Source organism: Sipha flava, unplaced genomic scaffold (assembly GCF_003268045.1).
Source record: "Sipha flava isolate LNK unplaced genomic scaffold, YSA_version1 242_pilon_pilon, whole genome shotgun sequence".
NCBI lineage: Eukaryota > Metazoa > Arthropoda > Insecta > Hemiptera > Aphididae > Sipha > Sipha flava.
In genome coordinates this window covers 116,339-135,915 of record NW_020272890.1, presented here as the reverse complement: position 1 = coordinate 135,915, position 19,577 = coordinate 116,339, and the positions used below count along the sequence as shown (strand labels likewise).

Below are 19,577 nucleotides of genomic sequence, written 5' to 3'. Positions count from 1 at the left end.
CAAAGGTGAAACTAGACATTCTACCACCCGAGGAAAATGTTAAAATTACGTCCTATCATTGACCAAGAATCAAATATCCATTTCTACAATTTTTTTATCTTACTAATATAATTAGCATACAATTATACTTATTAAACTTTAAGCACATCAATAATTAAAAATATCAAACAAAAAGTCAACAATAGATTATATACTACAAAACATACATTCTCAAACATTTTATGCCCGGGGATGAATTCGGGTTTTCCTCCCCATAGTTCCACCACTAGATATAAATAATTCATATCGTATACATGAACAAAATATTCGTTCATAATTTAACTAATAAGAACATTAAATTTATAATTGATCAACTGATGTAAAATAATAGTAGTAACTTACTGCAATTTTATAAAGTTTCAATAAAAGCAAGGAACATTAGCAAAATAAAATTACGAAACAATTAAATAGGTACTCAGGTTTGCTTTTGTTGAAATATAGATATAAATAATGATATAATTATTTAAATTAGAAACAAAATAAATGAAAGAATAAAAGAAATGTAAATAAAATATTAAAAAATGATATTCAATAACATAATATATACTGATTTTATCAATAAACAAATACTAATTTATAAATTGTTCACTTTGTTTGGCCATTTTGAATATATAATCGAATGAACAAAAAGTTTTCACTGCTCTACTCTAAATATTAATTAGCAAATCACTATGTCACTTTATTTTAATGTTTGAGTCGTAAAAATAACAATATTGCACTTAAATAGTGATAAAATAAAAATAAAACTAAGAAAATGTATAGTTATTTGCATAATTTATAAATATAATGGCCGATTGGAGAGGCTACTGCTAAAAAATCTATTTTCGCACGTAAAGTATACCACGAGCCTTTATTCTTTGCTTAATTGCTTCTATAAGTCAGCATATATGTTTTTAGGCATATTATATATATTTATACATATATATTTATATACTATTATAGTTGTATTTAAATTACGATGTACTATACAGAGTACCTTGATTTTAACTATAATCTATGTTGATTACATTTTAACTACTTTTTTATATTATTGTTAATCAGTGATTATTAAGGATAGATTTTGAAAATTTACTCTATATACATAAAAGCAAAGAAATTACGTTAACATTTTTAGAGAATAAAATATCCAACAACCATGCATACCTGATCTTAAAATAATAATGATAACAAACTTGAAAATACACTTTTATTCATTTACAACTATATATATGTACCAACAGTGGTCGACTTGGAAAAATTAAAGAAGTTATATTCTATTTACTTTAAAAAAAAAAAGCGTCCTCAAAATTTGTTAAGCGTTATAATTATAACATAATAATAGTAGAGAGACGCTAAAATTATTATTATTAAGTACTCTGTCTTCCTGTGCCCCCCCCCCCCTCAAGTCGATCACTGCGTATCAAGACAAATGTGCATACAAACATTTATATAGAATTTAAACAATGGAAAAAAAGAACATTGTTTAATAGCAAACTAATGAATTAATTTGAACAATCTTCAATGTTTTTGATGGTCTTAAAAGTATTTTTATTTCGTTACCATTTTTTTGTTCAAACCATATGTTAAATTTTATATATTTAATAAAGAACCGATTTATATAATAACGATTGCCCATCACTGCTAATTTCTAACAAACAATATAATATAAAATATTATATGGTTATATGTACATTATTGATCCTCTTTACTTTAATTAAAACTTGAAAATTATGGTAGTATTTAAATTATTTTATGTATCTAATTGTGAGCGTGAGTCCTTATTACCTTCCCTCCATGTATATATTCCTGATGATTAAAATGTTACAATAAACGTTTTACACACGTTACACATTAAATATATAAATGAAATAAATAAAATATTGATTAAAATATTTAAACTGTAATTTTATAAATGTATATTTATTATTTATTATCTATGGTGCGAATGATAGGCTGTAATATATCACGACTACCAGGAAATATTGGGTTTTCTGACTGTTTAACTGATATGATGAGGCGAACGCTGAACTAAAAAAATAACTTTCAAACTAATGAGAATAAAAATAAAAGTTTAATATATATTATCAATCAAAAGTATGTTCGACTGCTCTTATTACGAATCTGTATTTTATTTTGTTATAAATAATTTAAATTTGTATGTTAACTCAAAAATTAAAAATTAAAATATCAAATCACTCTAATATTAACTCCCCACTGTATTGCATTACCTTGTCACGTTCATCGTAATCGAATAATATCATTATTGAGCCGCGCCGTGGCCACGCCTTTATCTCTATCAAATTATGTGACAATCGCAATCAAGTTCATAAATACACAAGCTAATACTGATAAAATAAAAATAAAATAAAAAACAAGGCAATGATTCAAACGCAGTGGCGAATCCAGGGGCACGTGCCCCTCCTGTCAAGTGGGATCTAAAAAAAATGACGGGAAAAATTTTTATATTTTTATAGCTTTCATAAATGTTTTATTTGAATAATTTTTTTTTACGTACATTATAATTTAAATAATTTGAATTTGACATTAGTAAATATCTTATTATAACTCTACGATCTTTACTAATTACTTTTAATATCGTATTTTTCTATTGTCGGACTTCGGAACTCCCAGCATAGCACCACGCGTCGGACTGCCGGCATTATCGCTTTTTTTTCCGATCGTTATTATTTAAGAGCATTATTATTTCACTAATCTTATTATTATATTATCTTCTTTCACATAATAACTTATTGTGACACTTTGGGCTCGACCTTCTACCTGTGCTGACGCATATCGCTTGCTTGCTCTATTATCAGCGGTGCATAGCTTATATATTTATTTTAATCTAATACACGACAATGTCGTCTTCTTCGGGAGGCGGCAATAACGAACCTCCAGATCACAAAACCACCAACTTCAAGGTAACCACAATGAGGAAACAACCTGTTCTGCATGAATTCTCTATTCGAAAAAGGGTAAGAACAATGAGTCAAATAAGAACAATTCAAATCCGGTTTCTCCTAATTTCAAGCCCATAAGTGATAATCCACCTATATTAGATATATCTAACGTTAGACACATTAATAGTAATGACTCTATAGAGTTTAATTTCGATACGGACGGCAGTCCAATGTCCACGATAATGCGGTGACAGATAACAATTCAATCGTCGATACACAATTCAATTTTATTGACAATAATTAAACTACCTTGTACGGTCATGGCAATGATAGTTCAGGTATATCAATTGTAAATAATCCGATCACCGATGCCAATTTACTTTCGTTCTCGGATTCCTATCAGGGCCCGCTATACGTAATAATTGACGCTATCGACAAAAACTTACAACCAGGCAAATCGCACCCTATGAAGATAGACAAACTTATACTCGGAAAGGTTACTGGTGTTACGGAAATCAAAGCTTTAGGCGCTAGAGTTAGACTGACATTCGACAGCGTCACTAACGCCAACACTTGTCTCTCAGAAAACCCACTTAAGAATAATGGCTTTACTCCTTATATTTCTTCAACACTGGTATACAGTCTAGGTGTTATTTGGCTAGACCAGCTGATATCGGAATCGGACTTCTTTGCTGGTTTAGATTCAGATCACTGCGTTGCATCCTTTCGTCGCATTATTCCACGTCAAGCTAATGATAGCATGCATACCTTCAACCAAGTAGAATTAAAATTCTTATCACCTATACCTGATTTTATTTTAATTTACAAAGTACGCATCAAGGTTTCCCCCAGTATAAGATCACCGGTTCAATGCTCCAATTGCTTAAGATTTGGCCACACAAGACGGTACTGCTGTAGTAAACCTCGGTGTTTACATTAATTTGAAGCCAATCACAACTTCTTATCGTGCCCCACGGCTACCGCCACGGACCCAATATGCTTTTACTGCAAGGGCAGTCACATTTCATCAGACAGAAACTGCCCAGAGTGGATCAAACAGAAGAAAATCAAAAAAATTATGGTTGTCGAAAATTTAACCTTCCCAGAAGCTGTTTAATTCAACAACAATAATTTTTTAAGTAAAGCTCACACTTTTTCTTAAGTTGTCTCTCATGATCGCCCTACACCAAATGTCTCTTCCGGTACTAATGCACCCACAATAATTCTTTGCAATCTCACTAGTAATTCCCCCTCATTTCCAGATTTAAAGTACAACAATAATTTAATGAACCATAAAAAAAGAAAGAGAAAAAATAACAACAATCAAAGATCTTCAGCCTTATCAATCGCCATCTCCTCCCCATTAGCTCCTAATGGTAATTTCCTAGCTTACGTTGAATCCCAAAATAACGGTGACTCTCGAGATCTCCTAGAGAGCTCAGCTCCCACGCCCCTCCTAACAAAGATGGCTAAAACCTTGTCGAGTTTCATTACCAATATTATTTCTAACAATCAGGAACAAATATCTCCTGAAACGCTGTCTAATTTAATCGAGTTATCTCTTGTCAATATCCTATGCAATCTAATCTTAGGATCGGATTCCTAGTTGTTTCCCATTCTCATGTCTAGTATCAACGATTCATCCAACACTCTTCTCACTATCCTTCAATAGAATACTAAGAGCCTTTCTGCACGTCTAATAGATATCCTGCATATACTTTCATCTAACTCAGTTTCAGTTGCCCTCTTTTCAGAGACATGGCTTCTTCCTAATAAACGAATTAACATTCCTGGTTATCGTCTAGTTAGAGACGATAGACCTGATGGCTATGGTGGCGCCGCCATTGCCATTAAAAATTCCATCAAGTTTCGAGTGCTTGACATCAACCCTGTATTATATCAATCACTTGCTAGTTATAACATTAACCTAGTTGGAGTGAAAATCCTATGTAACAATAGCCCGGTATTGGATAACTGGTCCTGCTATATTCTTTCTCATTCTGATTTATCCCAACCTGCTGTAAACAGTATATTCAATATCATGTATAACTATTGCATGTTTGGAGGCGACCTCAATGGTCATGACTCATGTTGGGGCTCCAACAGGAATTATCATCAAGGTTGTCTCATTCATTCAGCTATCGAGAATTTGCAGCTTTGTGTACTTAATAATGGATCTCCTACTCGCCTTAATCGCCCTTCTTTTCGTGACACGGTCGTCGACATTTCCGTTTTTCTCCAAACCTTCTGCTAACTAGTCAATGGGAAGTCCTTGACTGCCCGCACGGCAACGATCATTACCCTATCATAATAAGATTACCCTACTCTCAGGTGCCTTCTAAGAGCCTCGTTTCCAAGGTTCAACAGACTCATAAATTTAACTTCAATAAAGCTGATTGGCTACTATTTTATTCTCTGGTCGAAACTCACATCCCTCTCGGCTTTTCCGATGATCCACTAGAGGCGTACGCTTCTTTTACAGATATAGTCATTAGTGCAGCTAACTCAAGTATACCCAAATCTAAATCTTCATTCCACGATAAGGCCTCCTCTATCTGGTGGAATGATAACTGCACAGCCACAGTCAAAGCTAGATCTACTGCATTCCGGTTGTTTAGACAGTCTGGAACTTATGCCAATTTCCTGATTTATAAAAATCAATGTGCAATCACTTGGATAATACTTAAACTCGCCAAATAATCAACATGGAGAGATTTCACCTTCACACTCAACCCTAGTACTCCTATTTCAACCTTTTGGTCCATAGCCAAAAAATTTAGACAAATAATAAGTTGGTTCGTTAGCTGGCTCAACCGCCAATCAGTCTTACTCGAGCCCACTGTGGTGTCCCTATACAGATTTAGTCACTGTACATCGCACATTCATAAATGAACTATGGAAGCTGGAATGGGATTCCTTACCAGAATCCTATGCTTTTGGTTAGGTCATTATTTAAAAACATCCCTAATCAACCATGGTTTCAATCCCTAAAGATGAGCCGTGCAGCCATACCTAAATTCACCAGATTACGCACGGACCATAGACTATTATCACACCACTCGTTTAAATTGGGACTCAACAGTAGTGCGTGTTATCCCCTACCCAACTGTGGTGGAGAATACTGTGATTTCCATCACCTACTCATAAATTGTCAATCTCTCTCTACCCAAAGATCTCAGCTAAAGATTCTCTTTTTCACTTCTGGTATTCATTTTTCCCTTATTGATGCTCTTTCAACCGACAATGCTAATATAATCAAACATACCCTAAATTGTATTGTGCAATCAGGCCTCCGAATTTAAGAGTGTGAGCTTTACCAACCTTAATTTATTTCAGATTCATGTACATAATTGTCGAGATATCATAATGTAACGTTAAAATCTCATTTAAAAAAAAAAAAAAACTTATTGTGACAAAATATTTTAGTAATATCGTACATTTGTTCACGAACATCTAATGAGGAAACATCTTAATAATCAATGTAAGTATTTTTTTTATTACAATTTTTTAGAATCTGTAGGTACCTATTGATAATATTGAATATTAATTATATAATTTTGTGTATTTTTATATTATATTAATATGTTAAAAAAATGGAAAAATGAAAAAATGGATGTTGAAATACGGATTCCCAGAATAACAAACATACAACGACATCGAGCAAATACTAAACATAATGATCCAGCGGAATATTATCGAATAAATATTTTTTTACCTTATTTAGATTACCTTATATCAGAATTAAATTTATGACTTCCCAAAGATAGTAATGTTATAATTTCTAATTTAAGAAAAATTATTCCAAAATATTATTTCGAATATGATACACCTGATGAAGAAATATTGTATGCGGCTGAAAAATATGAAGCAGATTTACCATCTAGCATTGAAGTACTTCGAGGAGAACTGTGTTTATGGAAAGAGTTATGGAAGACAAAATCTGAGAAAGCAGATACACCTATGGAAGCTTATAAATCTGCATATATGTTTCTTAATATTGAGTGCCTGTTAAAAATATTATGTATTATATCCGTTACAACAGCGACTTCAGAACGATCATTCAGTTCATTGAAACGCATAAAAACATGTTTAAGGTCTACAATGAACTAAAGTAGACTCAACGGCTTAGCAATGCTTAATATGAATAAAGATATTAAAATAACCCCAAAAGAAGTATTGGACATATTTTCTACAAAATATAATAGAAAATTTCAATTAGATATTTAAGAATTAAGTTTGTAATATACTAATATATAAGTTAATATAAGTTGTTATGTAAGATAGATAGTAATATTTATTAGATTATTTTATTTAATTATATTTTTAAATAAATTTTACAAAAATGATTATTGTGCCCCTCCCCTGTCAAAATATTCTGGATCCGCCGCTATTCAAACGTCTCAAAATGTCTTCAATGCTGTATAAATATAACAATAATACTAACCACACATCCAACACAGCAGTCATGAACATTCCACCATCCAGTTAGACGGATGTTCCAACTAAAGAATAGAATCCATTTTAGTTCTTCCGAACAAAACTCTCCTCATATACAGGGTTGGACTAGCTTTATAGCTCGGTCCGGGCAAAATAATTTCGATCGGCCTCAATTGACCTTTATAAGTAGGTAGATACCTAATCAAATTATTGTTTAACTGAAAATGTATCTTCATATCACAAAAAACAATATTCACACAAATACATTTGAATATTTTCAGATTTAATGTTATACCTTAAATAAATCTAGTTTACGCATAATATCTTATCTATAATATTGATATAATGACCTATCTATTAAGATAAATTTTACACCAAAAAAAAAAATGATTTGATTTAAATATGTTTATACATTTAATTTTAATTGAGTTAGAACAGTGAGGTCGGAAACTAATGTCTCTTATGCGACCCACAGTAAATTTCAAAACTAGCAAATGTTAAATGAATATCATATAAATGTTTTATATTGTCTGAGTCTAGAACCATTTTTAATTAGTGAATGTGGCAAAAAGGTCCATAAAGGTTGGAAACTAGTAACAGACTTGTTATTGATTGAACGTCAAAACTATTAAAATGTTTTAAATAAAAGTCTAATAAATCTTATAAAAATTATTATTATCGAAAAACAATTTTGTTATCCCATATCTTGCGCGACAATGTCTACCCATACCATGGTCTTAGAAAATTAATCTTCTAAGACCGTGACCCATACCAACATTTTATTTTGATAAAATGTTGTTTGTACAAACGCGAACGGTACTTCGTATGATTAACATAGTGTACACATCTTTTGTATTCAAATATCCTACAATTTTTCTATTTATAAATATTCTGATGAAATCATTGTTATCAATCGGTATATTGCGACATTAAATATGTTAAATTTTCAAACTCCAAGTTATCTAATTCTGTGTCACCGCATCCACTAGTCATGTTACAAGGCGATATTTTTTATTTTATTTTAAGAATAGAAGGTAGACGCATTAAACTAAAAACAAAAAATCTAAGTAATTTTATTTAACCAAAATTACAGCAGCCCACCAGGGCATACCCCGGTGCCCTGGTGGCCTAGTCCGACCCTGCTCATATAGTGGTAAAGAAAAATAAAAACTATTTTTCTCCATAACTCGTTTTGAAATACCTATTATCAAAAGATCATCCTGCAACCAGATCTCCAACGAATAATACAAAATATAATATTATTCTTATAGAGCCTATCGACATAAAAAATAAAAAAACAACTCCATCACCAATATTTTTTAGAGATATTATCTATCAATTTCTTAGGTACATGTGAAAAACTCATCAAACTAATCGGAGTAGACAACTTTTAATGCAAATCATCAACCAATCGGCTGAAAATTAGGATAAATAACTCAGATAACGGAGCTCAACATACATCCTCAGCATGTCCGAATACAGGTGACAACCCACTTATGATGCCCTGTATTCCGGGAACATCCAGCAAACTATAAGGGCTGTACAGTCTATAAAGAATTTCAAATAAAGTTTCGAACAATGATGATGTCCCGACACTGTTGACATTACCCGTGTTGGGTAGTACCTGAACACTTAACTGGTGAACCAGCTACCACACTAGCTGTCAAGCTGATATCAGACACTACATCATCTAGGCCTCCTCCACCTCTAACTATGATACTTGCTCTCATTTTTCGTCCCCGCGTACATCTCAGATGGGACAAACCGCCTAAGTTTTGTTATGGACTCTTCATAATCATTGACAACATTTTTACACCAGCTGCAACCTGACTTAACCTCATTTAGTCGTCTTTTACAACCAACTGAGGAACCATGGAAATATTCTGATTCTGTTCTACAGGGAGCTCAAATTAGATTAAATTTTCCTTTCAAAATTATAGTCTTGAAAATTGCCTGGATATGACCTAATCACTACAGAAGTTGCCAGATGCAAACAAAAAAAAAAGCAATTGTATTACAAACAATTATATTTAATGCTACTCTAAGTTTGTTATACTTCCCGATACTTTGGAAATTTACTAATATAATTCTAGTTCTTAAAACCTATTGGGTTAATTAGTCTTTTGATATCCAATTTTCTTTCCTTCCCATCAATTTCTACCTTTTTTTGCCAAAATTCTCAAAATACTTATATTAAAAAAATATTACCTTATATCTTTTCTGATAAAATACTTCCAAATGCACAGATCGGATTCCATGCCTCCTATTCTACAACACATCAACTACATAGGTTAGTAGATGTAATTTCATATACTCTGGAGAGTAAAAAATACTTTCCTTGCGTGTCCTAGAACATATCGCATACATTTGATAGTGTCTAGCACGAAAATTTGCTATAAAAATATAACATAATATAATATAATTATATAATATAATACAAGTTACTTCGTGAAAACAAATATGCATACTGGTCACCCAATATACAATTTCGTACAACGTTTTCATTCACTTTTAGTGTACGTACATTATACACTTATATAAAATTAAGTTCGATACAAGTGCTGACAACAACGATTAGACCGAGTATTGGAATGATTTTGTTCTGTAATAAAATAAAAGCTATAAAACCAGATTGCATTATAGAGACAAATTTTTTCTTCCAATATATTTTTACGATGCTCCGTTTGCATTTATGTTTTGTACAATTCCATTTCATATATTACGCTCTTCTGCTTTTCTTCTTTTTTCAACGCATTTATGATTAGACGTTATATAAATATATTGGTATATATTATACACACATACATACTCGAACTACTTTGCAATAAGTAATAACCCATTCGTCAAAAATGGGTGCAATCGTGTTTTATTTAGAAAAATTCAAATCCGATGTTCCAGTGATAAATTTTACTACGCATGTAAAGATATCTGCGGAATGTTCGTATTTTTCAGCCATTATAGCTCATGGACAAGCAGTATTTTTTCCAGCCATTAATACTCTATTCCAATACGTATATAGAATTGATGTCATTATAAAAGACGTTTTCGGAACCCTAGTATACCGATGATGACATTTCATCCTACTATCGATCTTTATATTTGTCTTATCCTCTTCTAAGCTCCATATCGGCATAACGTTTTATAGCCTAAGTTCATAGTAAGGATGGAATTTTTCCCATGAGAAATGCCGGTTTTAACTTGTTTAAGATAGGCAATATTTTTTATTTAATTTTTTTATTTATTCAATCATAATAATAATAATAAGACATTAACTATGACTAGTTTTAAAATGTATAATAATGCCTAAACTGATCGAAAAACAATAATCAATTTCATACTAATAAACTTTAAATGATAGGTTTTAAATCGTGTAAGTAATAATTACATTAATAATTGTTGATTTAATACCTATAAAAAACCTTGATTTACTATAATAATATAATACTTTTTATATACTTCAACTTAAAAAAATGAATAACAAAGTATTATATTAACAGTTTTCATTCAAATAATCAATTTAGATGAAAACAAAATGAAAACTTTATTAATGATCTAAATATTTTTGAAATGTATATATATTTATATATTTTATAGTAAAATACAATGCTTTTTTATTTTAAAGTCAACGTTAAACTAAAAAAAATATATTGTAACTAACCTAATGTCATCTAAATAAAATATAAAATACATTTTTTAATTTTAATTTTAATAAAATTATATTGAATTTAATATTTATGTTATTTTCGTGTATTTTTTTTTTTTTTTGGAAAAATAATATTTCATGTATGATTTTATGCTCGTATATTATATTCTATCTTTTGTATTAAATATTATAGTAATTATATTATATCATATATTCTCTATAAATGTTAATCCTAATGTTTATAAATTATAAGTATACAAATCTAAAACCTATTACTTGAAGTAAGGTATTTTCGTGTGGCCAATTTTGTGATATTATTTGTTGGATGCAATTGTTGTAATTCCCTATTACACGATTGACTTTACACAGTCATTTTTGTCCTGAAAATACCTTACTTTACCCTGTATAATAATATGGAAATTATTACTTTTATATACTCACTACATATATTTAAATATACAAAGTACGGAATCAAAGAGAGAGATGATAGAAGTTAGACCCTCCACATTTTTTTAATATTATCTCATTTTTATGGTAAATAATTAAATGTACAGTTCACATGATTAATTCAATAATAAGTTAAATGAATAATACATACATAATACACTTATATAAAATTAAGTTCGATGTAAATGCTCAAAACGGCCATTAGATCCAGTATTGGAATGATTTTATTCTGCATTAAAATGAAAGTTTTATAGAATAATAAAATATAATTTTATTAATTTATTATTATTTATTATTTTATTTATGTATTTTTTGGATATTAGAATCAATATTTTTAAAAAGTAAAAAGTAAGAAAAGCACAAAACTCAACAACTTTTGCGGTACACTTTTAGTAAAATCAATTTTATATAATTTGTTATAATACAAAACATCATATAGTTCTTAAAACGTAAGACATTTACGAAATATTTATTAAAGTAATGAGCGATATACTTAAAAAAAAAAAAACTAGTTACTTTCGATCTTAATAAATAATATTTTAAAATATGTGTACATAAGTTTATATTTTGTGAAATTACATAATATTGAAAATTCTAATTTATAAAACTGAAAAATTTAGTAAGTATAAGTTAAATAATACTTTTTCGAGTAATTATGTTAGAGAAATTGTTTCATAAATATGTGTTATATTACGTGTTAATTATGTTTGCAATATTTAATGAAATTGTTTAGTCTTATAAAGTTTTATAACAATCGATTATCATTTTATACTTCGTCTAAAAAAATAATACTTTCTCAAAGTTATACTTAAATTCATAAATAATCAATTCAAATAATCTGTACCGCAGATTTTTTTTTGCTGTAGTGTCAAAAGACGAAGACAGATTAAAATGAATAAATAATCTATAATATATATATATATATATACAAATCAAAAAATATCAATGAACAAAAGACACACAGGGCCTTTAGATACGATCGACGCGTGTGACGGCACAGGGCGCCAAAATCAGAAGGGTGCGTGAGAGGCGTCAAAATTAAAATTAAATTTAATCAATTGTTGGTGATACAAATTATTTACTAGATAGAATGAAAAAATTCTATGATGTGATTTAATATAAATTTCATTATTATTATTTATTATTTTATCGACCACTCTTGTATGTACAATTACAGTTTTATAAATTATCACTATATTACTACAAATATTATTATGTTTGTTAGGTATCTGAATAATTTACAAATATGTAACAAATATGTACGTTTTAAAAATTATTTTAAGCATTTTTTGATTATAAATAAGGCATTGGTCATAATATGTATAATGAGCCCCCTCCAGCTCCCAAAATTCTGTTTATTTAAATTATATGTTTAAGTCGTTTATGATGGAAAATCGACAAAATAATGCTTACATTGAGCGCTAAAAAAGCTAATGCCGACCCTGATGATACATAGGTACACAAGTAAATTATTATTTTATATATGGGAGCTATCAGTTCTAAAATTGTATTAATTTTCCAGCATTATGTTTATTTAAGAAAACGTATAATTAATTAATAGTATTGTTAAAAACTAAAAAAAAAATTTAAAAAATTAAAAAGTTAAAATATGCTAAAATAAAAGCTTTTATTTCTTATTTATTTATTTCTATATGTAACTATTTATTTATTTATTTATATATAAATTGTTATGGTTATATTATGCGAGTAATTATTGACAATTTAACCCTTAAAATGTTTATATTATTTTTCTTTTAAATATAAAAATTAATTAATCTATGTCCAAAAATAATGAGTTAAATTAAAAGAAACGAATGTTTCAAATTTCTATTTTTAGCTTAATCCATGATTTTAAATACAAATTGTGCATACTGTAACAAAATTAATTAAATAAATAATTTATTTTAATTTTAAGAGAGCCTATCATACATGTACAAATTTTCAAATATAAATAAAAAAATTAGTTGATTTAAAAAATTGAAGAATAGTACATTATACAATTATTACTTATATATAGTGAGTTTCCTGAAGATAAAATAAAAGCAGTCATATTTATCGTTACTTGATTCAGTATTAGATTAATTAAATAACTATGAATGTTAGTTTTTTTCTCTTATTGGTACACCAGCATTATTTTACATTTTTACTATAATTATCAAATTTCATTAAAAATAAAATCAGTAACATTTAAATTTGAAGAACCTAAAATAGAATAATTTACTCATTACAACGAATTTAAATGATCGCGTCAGTAAGTACATATAGTTTTTGCTTTCAGTAGAATAAACTTTCACTGATGAATGACACTAGTTAAATTCTAAGCACGTCCTAACTGTTTACTAAAAAGTCGTGTTTATTAGAACTTTAACTCGTTTAATTCTCCTGTTTTTATATATTTTCACATCTTAACCATTCGCGATAGGATGGGGAAAGGTAAAACGCTCGTCCGATCGATACACATGACTTTTGGTAAACAGCCAAAAATACCGCTGGCACGCGACACCTTTGCCGCCGTGGCGTTGCAATAAAAGTTTATTGGAACTTTTGGCAACAAATAACAACAACAAAAAAAGTCTAGAAAAATAAATGTTGAAGAAAAAAAAATATCCACTGCTCAAAACCTATCAAAAAAACGCCAAATCAATACTGCCCCAGGGAACCGTCAAATGCGTTGCACACGATTTACCCATTTCAGTTACCGAATAAAATGTTATGAACTGGTAAATGTTGACTATAAATACAAATGCATGATATTTATCAAATGATTTAGTACCCAGATGATAAAAAATGAATAATTAAAGATATTAAAAAAAAAAAAGAAAATTTTGAAAATATTAGAAAATTTGGTAAGTTTCTGCGAACTGTAATTAATGAACTAATTGAAATATTTAATAATTAAATAATTATAATAATAATAATTTTACTAATTTATAATTGTTAAAACAATTATGTTTTAACAATTAAAAATTAGTAAAATAATTCAAAATACATAATGTTTTAAAAATATATTATATTATTATATTATTAACTATTACAGTTATATTATAACTGTAATAGTTTTCACTAAAAGTTCTAATAATAAAAATAAAAAAATTAAAAATATAAAGATTTTTATTTTTCATTAAAATTGATATGAAAACATTAATTTTTAAATAAACAATATATATCAAATTTCTATTTTATGTTATTTCCCAAAATTATTTTTCTACCAATACAATTTTAATAATAATGCATTACGATTACATCATATACGAAGAATGGAGAAAATAATCAATACTATAGTTAAATTCGTAGAAAACGCAATAAAAACTATACTCCAACAGTTAATCTCAACTATAATAATAATAATATAATAATACAATGATAATATATAATATATAATGTATAATAATACTATCAATAGTCAGTAAATAATGTTTATTTAGTAATGTATTTTTATCATATGTTGTGCATATTAATATACAATGTGGTATGCCTGTATTATATACGTATTCATTCAGTTATTCGTATGCTATAAAATTATAATTATAAATCGACAAAAAAAATTAAAATTATATTTAAATTGACTATTTCTTATTTGGTTAATATCAATAATAATTTTTAATTAATTATTTTTCCTTCCTTTAAATTGTTTGGTTATAAATGTATAAGAATAATTTACACTTATCGATTAAATAAAATAAGTGGTTCTGGATTCCAAACAAATCAAATAATTTAGATAATGAATGTTTTCTATAATACTTAAGCTCAAATAAGGGGCTTACAACTGCCAATTATAATACTTAATTCATTTGTATGAAATCTAAGTATCTGACTAACGATTTTTTTTTAATTGGGGTCCTTTTTTTTAGTAGTTTTAATAACTGTGTGCATAATTGTCATCACTTTGTGATTTTCCTACAAGTTTAAAATTAATGAAACTAATTTAAATTGGTAATAAATTAGTATGGATGAATATTATCTTGATAACTTGTTTATGTTATTTACATGATACTAATACTTATTCACTTAGGAAGATTAGAATATTTGGCTTGCAAATTAAATATCTCTACATTACACTAATTTATAGTTCAGGCCATATTAATGGTTATTAGTAATTACAAATAGTATTTCATTTATTTTAAATGAAATATTTTATATAATTAATTATATATTTGATAAAATTTCATAAAAATTCATCAAAAAGGTAATATCTGAGGTGTAAAAATGCATAAAGGTAATTAAATTCAGAATAATAGTGCTGAAGATTAAATATTATTTATTATATTTTGTAAAAACCAATTAAAACTAGACTCATGAATCCCTTAAACCCTATCGTACATTTACTTACTATACATAGTTCATAATCGTATACCTATAAGTTATTACTTTAACTCCATTAATTATATTAACTAGATAGTATTGCTTAGTACAATGTATTATAAAGTTAAATAATTTATAAAACTAAAAATTATTCTACTATCAATATTGAATATTGTGCTTTGTATTTAATTAAGTATAATATTTTTTTCATACAAATTAATTTGTATAGTATATTTCATAGTCAAAAGTACATGAAAAAATCATAATTTATCGATTTTCGTCATTTCTTTGGTGTTTAATAGTATATAAAATATACATAAATATATATATAAAGTTAATACTAACAGAACTGTTAGTAGTATATTATAAATAATATTGTCTCATCGTGTACAATTTAAGCACTTCAAATTTTTTATGGTTTTACTAATTCATATAATACACTGATATATATATATTTAAAATGTGAATTGTAATAGTTTTTTAGTTTACTCAATAATTAATCCACATAATTCGTATTTACAATTAAAGATAATATTTTAAAATGTATTAAATTGTTAAGATACTATTTTCAAATGTATAGTCAAAACTTAACATAAATTCTTGTCATAAATATAATTTGATAAATTCAAATTTTAATGATTGGAATTCTACTTTCTAAAACTTAATTATTATTTTTTTAAAAATTAAGATAAAAAATAAAAGAAAAAAGAAGAAAAGATAAGAAAAAGAAGAAGATGCTAAAAAGTAAAAATATTTATATTTGAATGTAACTTTATACTAGTCAAAAGTGTAAGTTCTTCTAAAAATGTATATTATATTAAAGTTATATTTTAAAATATTTTAAAACATCCTAGATAAAGTTCAAAATTATAATTAAACCGTTTCAGAAATATTCAAAATATATTTTTTTGTTGAAAATATAGATCGGATATTTGGAACCTTATTCAAAATAATTTAATCTATAATAATGAAAAATTTCAACATCAGTATCTTTAATATTTAAAATTTAAATTTAAGTCAATAACTTAATTAATTAATTATTAAATATTGAATAAGAAGTTATTAATTTTTAATTAATATATATTATCATATTATTTATAGGATCACATGAGAATATTCATACCAAAACGTCAAGAAAATGATTTTTCTTTCTATGTTAAATGTATTTATAACTAACTAAAGAACGTAGTTTACAATACATATCATCATCTACCTGGTATTGTTTTTTATGTAAAGCTTTATCATTGTATCTTATTGATTATGATATACCTATATATACATAATATGTCTCTTTTAGCATATAATAACCAAAAAGTGGACAAATATTATTAATATAAACTCCAACCTACTTTTAACTTTATTTACGTTGCCATATTTTAACACTATTTAGTTGCAAAATTCAATTAGTTTTATAATATACAAAGATAAATAATTTAATTATTGTATAATTATTTTTTTATGATGCTCTATGCAATCGGTCGTTTATAAATAAAGAAAAAAAGTACTTAAAAATAAGGAATAAATATATATATATATATATATATATATATATATATTTAATACATTTATTTATACATTTGTTATTAGATTTATTTATTTCAATTAGTATAATACATACTATTTACATAATATTGAAATAAACATAATCGCAAAATGATCGCTTTCCATCCCACTCGAGTAGATTCGTATCACGTCATGTGTGAGAGTGTGGGAAACTAGGAAATGCTCGTTATGAACAATTTCGTTTCTCCATACGCAACTCCCTTCAACAGCCACAATAAATACGTATTATATCTCTAAATCCAATGCGTAATATCTCTCAGATATTTAAACAAAAGTAAACTTCCAGCAGACTATGAAACTTGTCAATTTATATACCCCCAACGAATATGACACATATATACACTAAGATGCTCTAGGGAAAACGCTTACAATTATAAATGAAGAATGTATTAAAACTCATGAAAATTAATTTTAAATAAATGAACACAAATATAGTATAATTTATTAAACACACGTTTTATATATTTTAAAATAAATATGTTTCAAACTCATAACTATTGGTGTAACAATTTAATGGATTTCTGATTCATTAAACTAAGAATATAGACTTATATTAATACTAAATCATTGTATTAAAAATCATTGAGTATATTATGAATGTATTTATTTTTTTTATCTACATATCGTACAACTTACATAAGCTCCAAATTTCACTAGAGATTTTATTAATTAAATCACTACATTTTTAATAAATACTTTTATATTTCATGAAAAAACGACTGCAGATGTATGTATTCAAATTAACAGATTTGTAATAATTTAAAATATGTGAAATTTCTCATATATTAATTGTTTAGATATGTGTTCCACTTGACCTAAGTGTAAAATCATTATTACAAAACAATGAAAAGTTATAATTAAAAACAAGCCATATGAAAAATAAAACGATGTCTAAACAACAGATATAAAATTTCAGTCTTAATACTTATCAGTATAATGTACAATATTGTTTTGATTAAATTAATATTTTCTTATAAAAAATAAAATCTTTCGATAATTCCAATTATGTACTTACGTATAATACCTTCGTGTTTAAGCAACGTACATGACGTTCAGAGATAATCTGCTATTATAATTTTACAACACAAATTTATCGCCAAGTACACGCGCATCAAATACGTCTGAATACGAGAACGCAGACGTGGAAACTAGTGTTTTCCTTAGAAAACGCCACTCGGCCGCGACGGCGTGTTTGTGGGGTTGAAAACGAACAAACAAATGACAGGGTGGCTGAAAGTTGACTAATGCGACATCTATCGGAAGAATAATACGGTTTCAACATTTGTAGATGTTATTATCTTTAATTTTTGAAAAATACAATAAATATTATTCATACGTGCCTCGAAACAGTATTTTTTAAAAGAATAGTATTTTAAAATAATATTTATTTTATTTCCTAATAAAAAATCAATTTTATTCTAAATGTTTACTATTTTAGATTCTGATTGAAATGAGGAATGTATTAGTTTTAACATTATGTATGTTTATTTTGTGTTTGTTTATACAATTTCAACCAGAATTACTTCGATAATCACGATCATGAAGTATTTCTGATAGAAAATATTGTCTAGTTGATACGTTAAAAAATATCATTCTATAAATTTCTCTACTGTTTTTTTAATAATAATAAAATTGGTGGTATTAAATACTATTATTGTAATAGTTGTTAAACTGTTCAAATATATTGACATAATAAATAATTAAATTATCAAATTATATACACCTACAATGTTACTGATTTTATATCATAAGTTGTAATAAGTTACATTAAATTGTATTATGACATACATTATTTAAAATAAACTCATGGCCATGTCCTTCAATCTATCCTGTTATATTTTAATTATAATGGTAACTATAACAATAGCATAGTGTTTTATGTTTACGCTTGATGCAACACTTGATTATTATTATTATTATTATTGGTCATTAGTTAGGATTTTTATTATATTTTTAACTCAGAATTTTGTATATAAAATTTTATAATATACCATTATTAGTATATAGCCATAATATTATTATAGTACCTAGGTATTTGAATTTTACCACTTTGATGGCAATAATTTTTTTTTAATAACATCAAAAAATGTATTAATAATTAATTTTATTTTTAAGAAGTAATAAATAATTGAACAATCAAAATTGATTACAAAAAATAAATATTTTTACCTTAATCTGATGTTTTGGTAATTTTATTCTAAAATTGATTACAAAAAATAAATATTTTTACCTTAATCTGATGTTTTGGTAATTTTATTCTAAAATTG

At 27.0% G+C, this 19,577-nt stretch overlaps 1 protein-coding gene across 2 annotated transcripts in view; it reads right to left on the bottom strand.

Moving 5' to 3' along the window:
• Positions 1–18,488, bottom strand: part of LOC112684171 (follistatin-related protein 5-like) — a 233,289-nt gene extending 214,801 nt beyond the window's left edge. Inside the window, exon 1 of one of the 2 annotated variants that reach the window (XM_025555529.1) lies at positions 18,335–18,488. The gene's annotated coding sequence lies outside the window, so the exon portion shown is untranslated. Of the gene's footprint in view, positions 1–18,325 lie in introns of both variants that reach the window. The other variant, XM_025555528.1, reaches the window with a different exon arrangement.
• Positions 18,489–19,577: the final 1,089 nt, after the last annotated feature.